The following is a 12,892-nucleotide window of genomic DNA, read 5'->3' as shown; positions in this document are numbered from 1 at the left end:
CGGGGACCCGTGACCTTGCCATTATTAGCACCACGCTCTTACCAAATGAGCTAAACAGCCAGCTGAGAGGTTTGTTTCTGACTCAAGCATAAGCAGGAGGCCAGTTGTAGGGGGATGTTTTCTTCCCTTGGAAAAAAAATGCCTAACTCATTCACAAATACAACCCTTATCCTCACAACAACATTGGTTATGTCCGCAGCAGTACTGACCCGTGACTATGTATGCACAGCTGCTTCCAACAAAACAGCAATCTTGTGTTAGTAACTCTAAAGCTGTGAGTGCCAATTCTGCATCAATCTCATGCTTCTGCAGAAATATTTCCAGAAAATGACAAAGTGGCCAATACGGGGATCGAACTCGTGACCTTGGCGTTATTAGCACCACGCTCTAACCGTGACCTTGGTGTTATTAGCACCACGCTCTAACCAACTGAGCTAACCGGCCAGCTGAGAGTCTTTTTCCCTTGGAAAAAAATGCCTAACTCATTCACACATAAAACCCTTATCCTCACAACAACCTAAAGAAAAACTATATGTGATCTGAAGGAAATTCATGAATATGACAATTATCTTCAAACTGACTTGTAGCCTGCATCACATTCAAGTAGAACTGGGACAAAGAAGGTTAAATGCATCTCATTGGTCATTTCCCACAGCAGTACTGACCTGTGACCATTTATGGACTGCTGCTTCCAACAAAACAGCAAACTAGTCATATTAAATCTAAAGCTGTGGGTGGGAATTCTGCATCAATCTCATGCTTCTGCAGAAATATTTCCCAAATTGACAAAGTGGCCAATACTGGGATCAAATTCGCTAACTTGGCGTGATTAGCACCATGCTCAGTCAGAAAAAGTATGCCTTCTGACTGGAGCATAGGAGGGAGGCCAGTTGCAGGGGGGAGTTTTCTTCCCTTGAAAGAAAATGCCTAACTCATTCACAAATACAACCCTTATCCTCACAACAACATTGGTTATGTCCGCAGCAGTACTGACCCGTGACTATGTATGCACAGTTGCTTCCAACAAAACAGCAATCTTGTGTTAGTAACTCTAAAGCTGTGAGTGCCAATTCTGCATCAATCTCATCCTTCTGCAGAAATATTTCCCAAAATGACAAAGTGGCCAATACGGGGATCGAACCCGTGACCTTGGCGTTATTAGCACCACGCTCTAACCAACTGAGCTAACCGGCCAGCTGAGAGTCTTTTTCCCTTGGAAAAAAATGCCTAACTCATTCACACATAAAACCCTTATCCTCACAACAACCTAAAGAAAAACTACATGTGATCTGAAGGAAATTCATGAATATGACAATTATCTTCAAACTGACTTGTATCCTGCATCACATTTAAGTAGAACTGGGACAAAGAAGGTTAAATGCATCTCATTGGTCATTTCCCACAGCAGTACTGACCTGTGACCATTTATGGACTGCTGCTTCCAACAAAACAGCAAACTTGTCATAGTAAATCTAAAGCTGTGGGTGGGAATTCTGCATCAATCTCATGCTTCTGCAGAAATATTTCCCAAAATGACAAAGTGGCCAATACGGGGATCGAACCCGTGACCTTGGTGTTATTAGCACCACGCTCTAACCAACTCAGCTAACCGACCAGCTGAGAGTCCTGTTTCTGACTGGAGCATTAGAGGGAGGCCAGTTGCAGGGGGATTTTTTCTTCCCTTGGAAAAAAAATGCCTAAGTCATTCACACATAAAACCCTTATCCTCACAACAACCTAAAGAAAAACTACATGTGATCTGAAGGAAATTCACGAATATGACAATTATCTTCAAACTGACTTGTAGCCTGCATCACATTTAAGTAGAACTGGGACAAAGAAGGTTAAATGCATCTCATTGGTCATTTCCCACAGCAGTACTGACCTGTGACCATTTATGGACTGCTGTTTCCAACAAAACAGCAAACTAGTCATAGTAAATCTAAAGCTGTGGGTGGGAATTCTGCATCAATATCATGCTTCTGCAGAAATATTTCCCAAATTGACAAAGTGGCCAATACTGGGATCAAATTCGCTAACTTGGCGTGATTAGCACCATGCTCAGTCAGAAAAAGTAAGCCTTCTGACTGGAGCATAGGAGGGAGGCCAGTTGCAGGGGGGAGCTTTCTTCCCTTGAAAGAAAATGCCTAACTCATTCACAAATACAACCCTTATCCTCACAACAACATTGGTTATATCCCGCAGCAGTACTGACCCGTGACCATGTATGCACAGCTGCTACCAACAAAACAGCAATCTTGTGTTAGTAACTCTAAAGCTGTGAGTGCCAATTCTGCATCAATCTCATGCTTCTGCAGAAATATTTCCCAAAATGACAAAGTGGCCAATACGGGGATCGAACCCGTGACCTTGGCATTATTAGCACCACGCTCTAACCAACTGAGCTAACCGACCAGCTGAGAGTCCTGTTTCTGACTGGAGCATAAGAGGGAGGCCAGTTGCAGGGGGATTTTTTCTTCCCTTGCAAAAAAAATGCATAAGTCATTCACACATAAAACCCTTATCCTCACAACAACCTAAAGAAAAACTACATGTGATCTGAAGGAAATTCATGAATTTGACAATTACCTTCAAACTCACGTGTAGCCTGCATCACATTTAAGTAGAACTGGGACAAAGAAGGTTAAATGCATCTCATTGGTTATTTCCCACAGCAGTACTGACCTGTGACCATTTATGGACTGCTGCTTCCAACAAAACAGCAAACTAGTCATAGTAAATCTAAAGCTGTGGGTGGGAATTCTGCATCAATCTCATGCTTCTGCAGAAATATTTCCCAAATTGACAAAGTGGCCAATACTGGGATCAAATCCGCTAACTTGGCGTGATTAGCACCATGCTCAGTCAGAAAAAGTATGCCTTCTGACTGGAGCATAGGAGGGAGGCCAGTTGCAGGGGGGAGTTTTCTTCCCTTGAAAGAAAATGCCTAACTCATTCACAAATACAACCCTTATCCTCACAACAACATTGGTTATGTCCCGCAGCAGTACTGACCCGTGACCATGTATGCACAGCTGCTTCCAACAAAACAGCAATCTTGTGTTAGTAACTCTAAAGCTGTGAGTGCCAATTCTGCATCAATCTCATGCTTCTGCAGAAATATTTCCCAAAATGACAAAGTGGCCAATACAGGGATCGAACCCGTGACCTTGGCGTTATTAGCACCACGCTCTAACCAACTTAGCTAACCGACCAGCTGAGAGTCCTGTTTCTGACTGGAGCATAAGAGGGAGGCCAGTTGCAGGGGGATTTTTTCTTCCCTTGCAAAAAAAATGCCTAAGTCATTTACACATAAAACCCTTATCCTCACAACAACCTAAAGAAAAACTACATGTGATCTGAAAGAAATTCATGAATTTGACAATTACCTTCAAACTGACGTGTAGCCTGCATCACATTTAAGTAGAACTGGGACAAAGAAGGTTAAATGCATCTCATTGGTCATTTCCCACAGCAGTACTGACCTGTGACCATTTATGGACTGCTGCTTCCAACAAAACAGCAAACTAGTCATAGTAAATCTAAAGCTGTGGGTGGGAATTCTGCATCAATCTCATGCTTCTGCAGAAATATTTCCCAAATTGACAAAGTGGCCAATACTGGGATCAAATCCGCTAACTTGGCGTGATTAGCACCATGCTCAGTCAGAAAAAGTATGCCTTCTGACTGGAGCATAGGAGGGAGGCCAGTTGCAGGGGGGAGTTTTCTTCCCTTGAAAGAAAATGCCTAACTCATTCACAAATACAACCCTTATCCTCACAACAACATTGGTTATGTCCCGCAGCAGTACTGACCCGTGACCATGTATGCACAGCTGCTACCAACAAAACAGCAAACTTGTGTTAGTAACTCTAAAGCTGTGAGTGCCAATTCTGCATCAATCTCATGCTTCTGCAGAAATATTTCCCAAAATGACAAAGTGGCCAATACGGGGATCGAACCCGTGACCTTGGCGTTATTAGCACCACGCTCTAACCAACTGAGCTAACCGGCCAGCTGAGAGTCTTTTTCCCTTGGAAAAAAATGCCTAACTCATTCACACATAAAACCCTTATCCTCACAACAACCTAAAGAAAAACTACATGTGATCTGAAGGAAATTCATGAACATGACAATTATCTTCAAACTGACTTGTAGCCTGCATCACATTTAAGTAGAACTGGGACAAAGAAGGTTAAATGCATCTCATTGGTCATTTCCCACAGCAGTACTGACCTGTGACCATTTATGGACTGCTGCTTCCAACAAAACAGCAAACTAGTCATAGTAAATCTAAAGCTGTGGGTGGGAATTCTGCATCAATCTCATGCTTCTGCAGAAATATTTCCCAAATTGACAAAGTGGCCAATACTGGGATCAAATTCGCTAACTTGGCGTGATTAGCACCATGCTCAGTCAGAAAAAGTATGCCTTCTGACTGGAGCATAGGAGGGAGGCCAGTTGCAGGGGGGAGTTTTCTTCCCTTGAAAGAAAATGCCTAACTCATTCACAAATACAACCCTTATCCTCACAACAACATTGGTTATGTCCGCAGCAGTACTGACCCGTGACTATGTATGCACAGCTGCTTCCAACAAAACAGCAATCTTGTGTTAGTAACTCTAAAGCTGTGAGTGCCAATTCTGCATCAATCTCATGCTTCTGCAGAAATATTTCCCAAAATGACAAAGTGGCCAATACGGGGATCGAACCCATGACCTTGGCGTTATTAGCACCACGCTCTAACCAACTGAGCTAACCGACCACCTGAGAGTCCTGTTTCTGACTGGAGCATTAGAGGGTGGCCAGTTGCAGGGGGATTTTTTCTTCCCTTGGAAAAAAAATGCCTAAGTCATTCACACATAAAACCCTTATCCTCACAACAACCTAAAGAAAAACTACATGTGATCTAAAGGAAATTCATGAATATGACAATTATCTTCAAACTGACTTGTAGCCTGCATCACATTTAAGTAGAACTGGGACAAAGAAGGTTAAATGCATCTCATTGGTCATTTCCCACAGCAGTACTGACCTGTGACCATTTATGGACTGCTGCTTCCAACAAAACAGCAAACTAGTCATAGTAAATCTAAAGCTGTGGGTGGGAATTCTGCATCAATCTCATGCTTCTGCAGAAATATTTCCCAAATTGACAAAGTGGCCAATACTGGGATCAAATCCGCTAACTTGGCGTGATTAGCACCATGCTCAGTCAGAAAAAGTATGCCTTCTGACTGGAGCATAGGAGGGAGGCCAGTTGCAGGGGGGAGTTTTCTTCCCTTGAAAGAAAATGCCTAACTCATTCACAAATACAACCCTTATCCTCACAACAACATTGGTTATGTCCCGCAGCAGTACTGACCCGTGACCATGTATGCACAGCTGCTTCCAACAAAACAGCAATCTTGGGTTAGTAACTCTAAAGCTGTGAGTGCCAATTCTGCATCAATCTCATGCTTCTGCAGAAATATTTCCCAAAATGACAAGGAGGCCAATACGGGGACCCGTGACCTTGCCATTATTAGCACCACGCTCTAACCAAATGAGCTAAACAGCCAGCTGAGAGGTTTGTTTCTGACTCAAGCATAAGCAGGAGGCCAGTTGTAGGGGGATGTTTTCTTCCCTTGGAAAAAAAATGCCTAACTCATTCACAAATACAACCCTTATCCTCACAACAACATTGGTTATGTCCGCAGCAGTACTGACCCGTGACTATGTATGCACTGCTGCTTCCAACAAAACAGCAATCTTGTGTTAGTAACTCTAAAGCTGTGAGTGCCAATTCTGCATCAATCTCATCCTTCTGCAGAAATATTTCCCAAAATGACAAAGTGGCCAATACGGGGATCGAACCCGTGACCTTGGCGTTATTAGCACCACGCTCTAACCAACTGAGCTAACCGGCCAGCTGAGAGTCTTTTTCCCTTGGAAAAAAATGCCTAACTCATTCACACATAAAACCCTTATCCTCACAACAACCTAAAGAAAAACTACATGTGATCTGAAGGAAATTCATGAATATGACAATTATCTTCAAACTGACTTGTATCCTGCATCACATTTAAGTAGAACTGGGACAAAGAAGGTTAAATGCATCTCATTGGTCATTTCCCACAGCAGTACTGACCTGTGACCATTTATGGACTGCTGCTTCCAACAAAACAGCAAACTTGTCATAGTAAATCTAAAGCTGTGGGTGGGAATTCTGCATCAATCTCATGCTTCTGCAGAAATATTTCCCAAATTGACAAAGTGGCCAATACTGGGATCAAATTCGCTAACTTGGCGTGATTAGCACCATGCTCAGTCAGAAAAAGTATGCCTTCTGACTGGAGCATAGGAGGGAGGCCAGTTGCAGGGGGGAGTTTTCTTCCCTTGAAAGAAAATGCCTAACTCATTCACAAATACAACCCTTATCCTCACAACAACATTGGTTATGTCCGCAGTAGTACTGACCCGTGACTATGTATGCAGAGCTGCTTCCAACAAAACAGCAATCTTGTGTTAGTAACTCTAAAGCTGTGAGTGCCAATTCTGCATCAATCTCATCCTTCTGCAGAAATATTTCCCAAATTGACAAAGTGGCCAATACTGGGATCAAATTCGCTAACTTGGCTTGATTAGCACCATGCTCAGTCAGAAAAAGTATGCCTTCTGACTGGAGCATAGGAGGGAGGCCAGTTGCAGGGGGGAGTTTTCTTCCTTTGAAAGAAAATGCCTAACTCATTCACAAATACAACCCTTATCCTCAAAACAACATTGGTTATGTCCGCAGCAGTACTGACCCGTGACTATGTATGCACAGCTGCTTCCAACAAAACAGCAATCTTGTGTTAGTAACTCTAAAGCTGTGAGTGCCAATTCTGCATCAATCTCATCCTTCTGCAGAAATATTTCCCAAAATGACAAAGTGGCCAATACGGGGATCGAACCCGTGACCTTGGCGTTATTAGCACCACGCTCTAACCAACTGAGCTAACCGGCCAGCTGAGAGTCTTTTTCCCTTGGAAAAAAATGCCTAACTCATTCACACATAAAACCCTTATCCTCACAACAACCTAAAGAAAAACTACATGTGATCTGAAGGAAATTCATGAATATGACAATTATCTTCAAACTGACTTGTATCCTGCATCACATTTAAGTAGAACTGGGACAAAGAAGGTTAAATGCATCTCATTGGTCATTTCCCACAGCAGTACTGACCTGTGACCATTTATGGACTGCTGCTTCCAACAAAACAGCAAACTTGTCATAGTAAATCTAAAGCTGTGGGTGGGAATTCTGCATCAATCTCATGCTTCTGCAGAAATATTTCCCAAATTGACAAAGTGGCCAATACTGGGATCAGATTCGCTAACTTGGCGTGATTAGCACCATGCTCAGTAAGAAAAAGTATGCCTTCTGTTTGGAGCATAGGAGGGAGGCCAGTTGCAGGGGGGAGTTTTCTTCCCTTGAAAGAAAATGCCTAACTCATTCACAAATACAACCCTTATCCTCACAACAACATTGGTTATGTCCGCAGTAGTACTGACCCGTGACTATGTATGCAGAGCTGCTTCCAACAAAACAGCAATCTTGTGTTAGTAACTCTAAAGCTGTGAGTGCCAATTCTGCATCAATCTCATCCTTCTGCAGAAATATTTCCCAAATTGACAAAGTGGCCAATACTGGGATCAAATTCGCTAACTTGGCGTGATTAGCACCATGCTCAGTCAGAAAAAGTAAGCCTTCTGACTGGAGCATAGGAGGGAGGCCAGTTGCAGGGGGGAGTTTTCTTCCCTTGAAAGAAAATGCCTAACTCATTCACAAATACAACCCTTATCCTCACAACAACATTGGTTATGTCCGCAGCAGTACTGACCCGTGACTATGTATGCACAGCTGCTTCCAACAAAACAGCAATCTTGTGTTAGTAACTCTAAAGCTGTGAGTGCCAATTCTGCATCAATCTCATGCTTCTGCAGAAATATTTCCCAAAATGACAAAGTGGCCAATACGGGGATCGAACCCGTGACCTTGGCGTTATTAGCACCACGCTCTAACCAACTGAGCTAACTGGCCAGCTGAGAATCTTTTTCCCTTGGAAAAAAAATGCCTAACTCATTCACACATAAACCCCTTATCCTCACAACAACCTAAAGAAAAACTACATGCGATCTGAAGGAAATTCATGAATATGACAATTATCTTCAAACTGACTTGTAGCCTGCATCACATTTAAGTAGAACTGGGACAAAGAAGGTTAAATGCATCTCATTGGTCATTTCCCACATCAGTACTGACCTGTGACCATTTATGGACTGCTGCTTCCAACAAAATAGCCAACTAGTCATAGTAAATCTAAAGCTGTGGGTGGGAGTTCTGCATCAATCTCATGCTTCTGCAGAAATATTTCCCAAATTGACAAAGTGGCGAATACTGGGATCAAATTCGCTAACTTGGCGTGATTAGCACCATGCTCAGTCAGAAAAAGTATGCCTTCTGACTGGAGCAAGGGAGGGAGGCCAGTTGCAGGGGGGAGTTTTCTTCCCTTGAAAGAAAATGCCTAACTCATTCACAAATACAACCCTTATCCTCACAACAACATTGGTTATGTCCGCAGCAGTACTGACCCGTGACTATGTATGCACAGCTGCTTCCAACAAAACAGCAATCTTGTGTTAGTAACTCTAAAGCTGTGAGTGCCAATTCTGCAACAATCTCATGCTTCTGCAGAAATATTTCGTAAAAAGACAAAGTGGACAATACGGGGATTGAACCCGTGACCTTGGCGTTATTAGCGCCAAGCTCTAACCAACTGAGCTAACCGACCAGCTGAGAGTCCTGTTTCTGACTGGAGCATAAGAATGAGGCCAGTTGCAGGGGGATTTTTTCTTCCCTTGGAAAAAAAATGCCTAAGTCATTCACACATAAAACCCTTATCCTCACAACAACCTAAAGAAAAACTACATGTGATCTGAAGGAAATTCATGAATATGACAATTATCTTCAAACTGACTTGTAGCCTGCATCACATTTAAGTAGAACTGGGACAAAGAAGGTTAAATGCATCTCATTGGTCATTTCCCACAGCAGTACTGACCTGTGACCATTTATGGACTGCTGCTTCCAACAAAACAGTAAACTTGTCATAGTAAATCTAAAGCTGTGGGTGGGAATTCTGCATCAATCTAATGCTTCTGCAGACATTTTTCCCAAATTGACAAAGTGGCCAATACAGGGATCAAATACGCGAACTTGGCGTTATTAGCACCATGCTCAGTCAGAAAAAGTATGCCTTCTGACTGGAGCATAGGAGGGAGGCCAGTTGCAGGGCGGAGTTTTCTTCCCTTGAAAGAAAATGCCTAACTCATTCACAAATACAGCCCTTATCCTCACAACAACATTGGTTATGTCCCGCAGCGGTACTGACCCGTGACCAGGTATGCACAGCTGCTTCCAACAAAACAGCAATCTTGTGTTAGTAACTCTAAAGCTGTGAGTGCCAATTCTGCATCAATCTCATGCTTCTGCAGAAATATTTCCCAAAATGACAAAGTGGCCAATACGGGGATCGAACCCGTGACCTTGGCGTTATTAGCACCACGCTCTAACCAACTGAGCTAACCGGCCAGCTGAGAGTCTTTTTCCCTTGGAAAAAAATGCCTAACTCATTCACACATGAAACCCTTATCCTCACAACAACCTAAAGAAAAACTACATGTGATCTGAAGGAAATTCATGAATATGACAATTATCTTCAAACTGACTTGTAGCCTGCATCACATTTAAGTAGAACTGGGACAAAGAAGGTTAAATGCATCTCATTGGTCATTTCCCACAGCAGTACTGACCTGTGACCATTTATGGACTGCTGCTTCCAACAAAACAGCAAACTAGTCATAGTAAATCTAAAGCTGTGGGTGGGAATTCTGCATCAATCTCATGCTTCTGCAGAAATATTTCCCAAATTGACAAAGTGGCCAATACTGGGATCAAATTCGCTAACTTGGCGTGATTAGCACCATGCTCAGTCAGAAAAAGTATGCCTTCTGACTGGAGCATAGGAGGGAGGCCAGTTGCAGGGGGGAGTGTTCTTTCCTTGAAAGAAAATGCCTAACTCATTCACAAATACAACCCTTATCCTCACAACAACATTGGTTATGTCCGCAGCAGTACTGACCCGTGACTATATATGCACAGCTGCTTCCAACAAAACAGCAATCTTGTGTTAGTAACTCTAAAGCTGTGAGTGCCAATTCTGCATCAATCTCATCCTTCTGCAGAAATATTTCCCAAAATGACAAAGTGGCCAATACGGGGATCGAACCCGTGACCTTGGTGTTATTAGCACCACGCTCTAACCAACTGAGCTAACCGGCCAGCTGAGAGGAATATTTCTGACTGGACCATAAGAGGGAGGCCAGTTGCAGGGGGATTTTTTCTTCCCTTGGAAAAAAAATGCCTAACTCATTCACACATAAAACCCTTATCCTCACAACAACCTAAAGAAAAACTACATGTGATCTGAAGGAAATTCATGAATATGACAATTATCCTCAAACTGACTTGTAGCCTGCATCACATTTAAGTAGAACTGGGACAAAGAAGGTTAAATGCATCTCATTGGTCATTTCCCACAGCAGTACTGACCTGTGACCATTTATGGACTGCTGCTTCCAACAAAACAGCAAACTAGTCATAGTAAATCTAAAGCTGTGGGTGGGAATTCTGCATCAATCTAATGCTTCTGCAGACATTTTTCCCAAATTGACAAAGTGGCCAATACTGGGATCAAATTCGCTAACTTGGCGTGATTAGCACCATGCTCAGTCAGAAAAAGTATGCTTCTGACTGGAGCATAGGAGGGAGGCCAGTTGCAGGGGGGAGTTTTCTTTCCTTGAAAGAAAATGCCTAACTCATTCACAAATACAACCCTTATCCTCACAACAACATTGGTTATGTCCGCAGCAGTACTGACCCGTGACTATGTATGCACAGCTGCTTCCAACAAAACAGCAATCTTGTGTTAGTAACTCTAAAGCTGTGAGTGCCAATTGTGCATCAATCTCATCCTCCTGCAGAAATATTTCCCAAAATGACAAAGTGGCCAATACGGGGATCGAACCCGTGACCTTGGCGTTATTAGCACCACGCTCTAACCAACTGAGCTAACCGGCCAGCTGAGAGGCATATTTCTGACTGGACCATAAGAGGGAGGCCAGTTGCAGGGGGATTTTTTCTTCCCTTGGAAAAAAAATGCCTAACTCATTCACACATAAAACCCTTATCCTCACAACAACCTAAAGAAAAACTACATGTGATCTGAAGGAAATTCATGAATATGACAATTATCTTCAAACTGACTTGTAGCCTGCATCACATTTAAGTAGAACTGGGACAAAGAAGGTTAAATGCATCTCATTGGTCATTTCCCACAGCAGTACTGACCTGTGACCATTTATGGACTGCTGCTTCCAACAAAACAGCAAACTAGTCATAGTAAATCTAAAGCTGTGGGTGGGAATTCTGCATCAATCACATGCTTCTGCAGAAATATTTCCCAAATTGACAAAGTGGCCAATACTGGGATCAAATTCGCTAACTTGGCTTGATTAGCACCATGCTCAGTCAGAAAAAGTATGCCTTCTGACTGCAGCATAGGAGGGAGGCCAGTTGCAGGGGGGAGTTTTCTTCCTTTGAAAGAAAATGCCTAACTCATTCACAAATACAACCCTTATCCTCACAACAACATTGGTTATGTCCGCAGCAGTTCTGACCCGTGACTATGTATGCACAGCTGCTTCCAACAAAACAGCAATCTTGTGTTAGTAACTCTAAAGCTGTGAGTGCCAATTCTGCATCAATCTCATCCTTCTGCAGAAATATTTCCCAAAATGACAAAGTGGCCAATACGGGGATCGAACCCGTGACTTTGGCATTATTAGCACCACGCTCTAACCAACTGAGCTAACCGGCCTGCTGAAAGGAATATTTCTGACTGGACCATAAGAGGGAGGCCAGTTGCAGGGGGATTTTTTCTTCCCTGGGAAAAAAAATGCCTAACTCATTCACACATAAAACCCTTATCCTCACAACAACCTAAAGAAAAACTACATGTGATCTGAAGGAAATTCATGAATATGACAATTATCCTCAAACTGACTTGTAGCCTGCATCACATTTAAGTAGAACTGGGACAAAGAAGGTTAAATGCATCTCATTGGTCATTTCCCACAGCAGTACTGACCTGTGACCATTTATGGACTGCTGCTTCCAACAAAACAGCAAACTAGTCATAGTAAATATAAAGCTGTGGGTGGGAATTCTGCATCAATCTCATGCTTCTGCAGAAATATTTCCCAAATTGATAAAGTGGCCAATACTGGGATCAAATTCGCTAACTTGGCTTGATTAGCACCATGCTCAGTCAGAAAAAGTATGCCTTCTGACTGCAGCATAGGAGGGAGGCCAGTTGCAGGGGGGAGTTTTCTTCCTTTGAAAGAAAATGCCTAACTCATTCACAAATACAACCCTTATCCTCACAACAACATTGGTTATGTCCGCAGCAGTTCTGACCCGTGACTATGTATGCACAGCTGCTTCCAACAAAACAGCAATCTTGTGTTAGTAACTCTAAAGCTGTGAGTGCCAATTCTGCATCAATCTCATCCTTCTGCAGAAATATTTCCCAAAATGACAAAGTGGCCAATACAGGGATCGAACCCGTGACCTTGGCGTTATTAGCACCACGCTCTAACCAACTGAGCTAACCGGCCAGCTGAGAGTCTTTTTCCCTTGGAAGGAAAAAAATGCCTAACTCATTCACACATAAAACCCTTATCCTCACAACAACCTAAAGAAAAACTACATGTGATCTGAAGGAAATTCATGAATATTACAATTA

At 42.8% G+C, this 12,892-nt stretch overlaps 13 non-coding genes across 13 annotated transcripts; all 13 read right to left on the bottom strand.

Annotated features, from left to right (window-relative positions):
* Positions 1 to 1,120: 1,120 nt before the first annotated feature.
* TRNAI-AAU (transfer RNA isoleucine (anticodon AAU)) lies at positions 1,121 to 1,194 on the bottom strand. Its single transcript has one exon. It is a non-coding gene; the product is annotated as a tRNA-Ile (tRNA).
* A 1,147-nt stretch (positions 1,195 to 2,341) lies between these two features.
* Positions 2,342 to 2,415, bottom strand: TRNAI-AAU (transfer RNA isoleucine (anticodon AAU)). The gene has a single exon. It is a non-coding gene; the product is annotated as a tRNA-Ile (tRNA).
* A 1,526-nt stretch (positions 2,416 to 3,941) lies between these two features.
* TRNAI-AAU (transfer RNA isoleucine (anticodon AAU)) lies at positions 3,942 to 4,015 on the bottom strand. The gene has a single exon. It is a non-coding gene; the product is annotated as a tRNA-Ile (tRNA).
* Positions 4,016 to 4,691: 676 nt separating this feature from the next.
* Positions 4,692 to 4,765, bottom strand: TRNAI-AAU (transfer RNA isoleucine (anticodon AAU)). Its single transcript has one exon. It is a non-coding gene; the product is annotated as a tRNA-Ile (tRNA).
* A 1,070-nt stretch (positions 4,766 to 5,835) lies between these two features.
* Positions 5,836 to 5,909, bottom strand: TRNAI-AAU (transfer RNA isoleucine (anticodon AAU)). Its single transcript has one exon. It is a non-coding gene; the product is annotated as a tRNA-Ile (tRNA).
* A 1,005-nt stretch (positions 5,910 to 6,914) lies between these two features.
* On the bottom strand, positions 6,915 to 6,988 carry TRNAI-AAU (transfer RNA isoleucine (anticodon AAU)). Its single transcript has one exon. It is a non-coding gene; the product is annotated as a tRNA-Ile (tRNA).
* Positions 6,989 to 7,993: 1,005 nt separating this feature from the next.
* Positions 7,994 to 8,067, bottom strand: TRNAI-AAU (transfer RNA isoleucine (anticodon AAU)). Its single transcript has one exon. It is a non-coding gene; the product is annotated as a tRNA-Ile (tRNA).
* Positions 8,068 to 8,744: 677 nt separating this feature from the next.
* On the bottom strand, positions 8,745 to 8,818 carry TRNAI-AAU (transfer RNA isoleucine (anticodon AAU)). The gene has a single exon. It is a non-coding gene; the product is annotated as a tRNA-Ile (tRNA).
* Positions 8,819 to 9,544: 726 nt separating this feature from the next.
* Positions 9,545 to 9,618, bottom strand: TRNAI-AAU (transfer RNA isoleucine (anticodon AAU)). Its single transcript has one exon. It is a non-coding gene; the product is annotated as a tRNA-Ile (tRNA).
* Positions 9,619 to 10,294: 676 nt separating this feature from the next.
* On the bottom strand, positions 10,295 to 10,368 carry TRNAI-AAU (transfer RNA isoleucine (anticodon AAU)). The gene has a single exon. It is a non-coding gene; the product is annotated as a tRNA-Ile (tRNA).
* Positions 10,369 to 11,092: 724 nt separating this feature from the next.
* On the bottom strand, positions 11,093 to 11,166 carry TRNAI-AAU (transfer RNA isoleucine (anticodon AAU)). Its single transcript has one exon. It is a non-coding gene; the product is annotated as a tRNA-Ile (tRNA).
* Positions 11,167 to 11,891: 725 nt separating this feature from the next.
* Positions 11,892 to 11,965, bottom strand: TRNAI-AAU (transfer RNA isoleucine (anticodon AAU)). Its single transcript has one exon. It is a non-coding gene; the product is annotated as a tRNA-Ile (tRNA).
* A 725-nt stretch (positions 11,966 to 12,690) lies between these two features.
* Positions 12,691 to 12,764, bottom strand: TRNAI-AAU (transfer RNA isoleucine (anticodon AAU)). Its single transcript has one exon. It is a non-coding gene; the product is annotated as a tRNA-Ile (tRNA).
* Positions 12,765 to 12,892: the final 128 nt, after the last annotated feature.

The sequence above is a fragment of the Ambystoma mexicanum genome, chromosome 1p (assembly GCF_040938575.1).
Source record: "Ambystoma mexicanum isolate Mex_15411 chromosome 1p, UKY_AmexF1_1, whole genome shotgun sequence".
NCBI lineage: Eukaryota > Metazoa > Chordata > Amphibia > Caudata > Ambystomatidae > Ambystoma > Ambystoma mexicanum.
The sequence above is the reverse complement of the archived record's forward strand: the minus strand, read 5'-3'. Positions and strand labels throughout refer to the sequence as shown.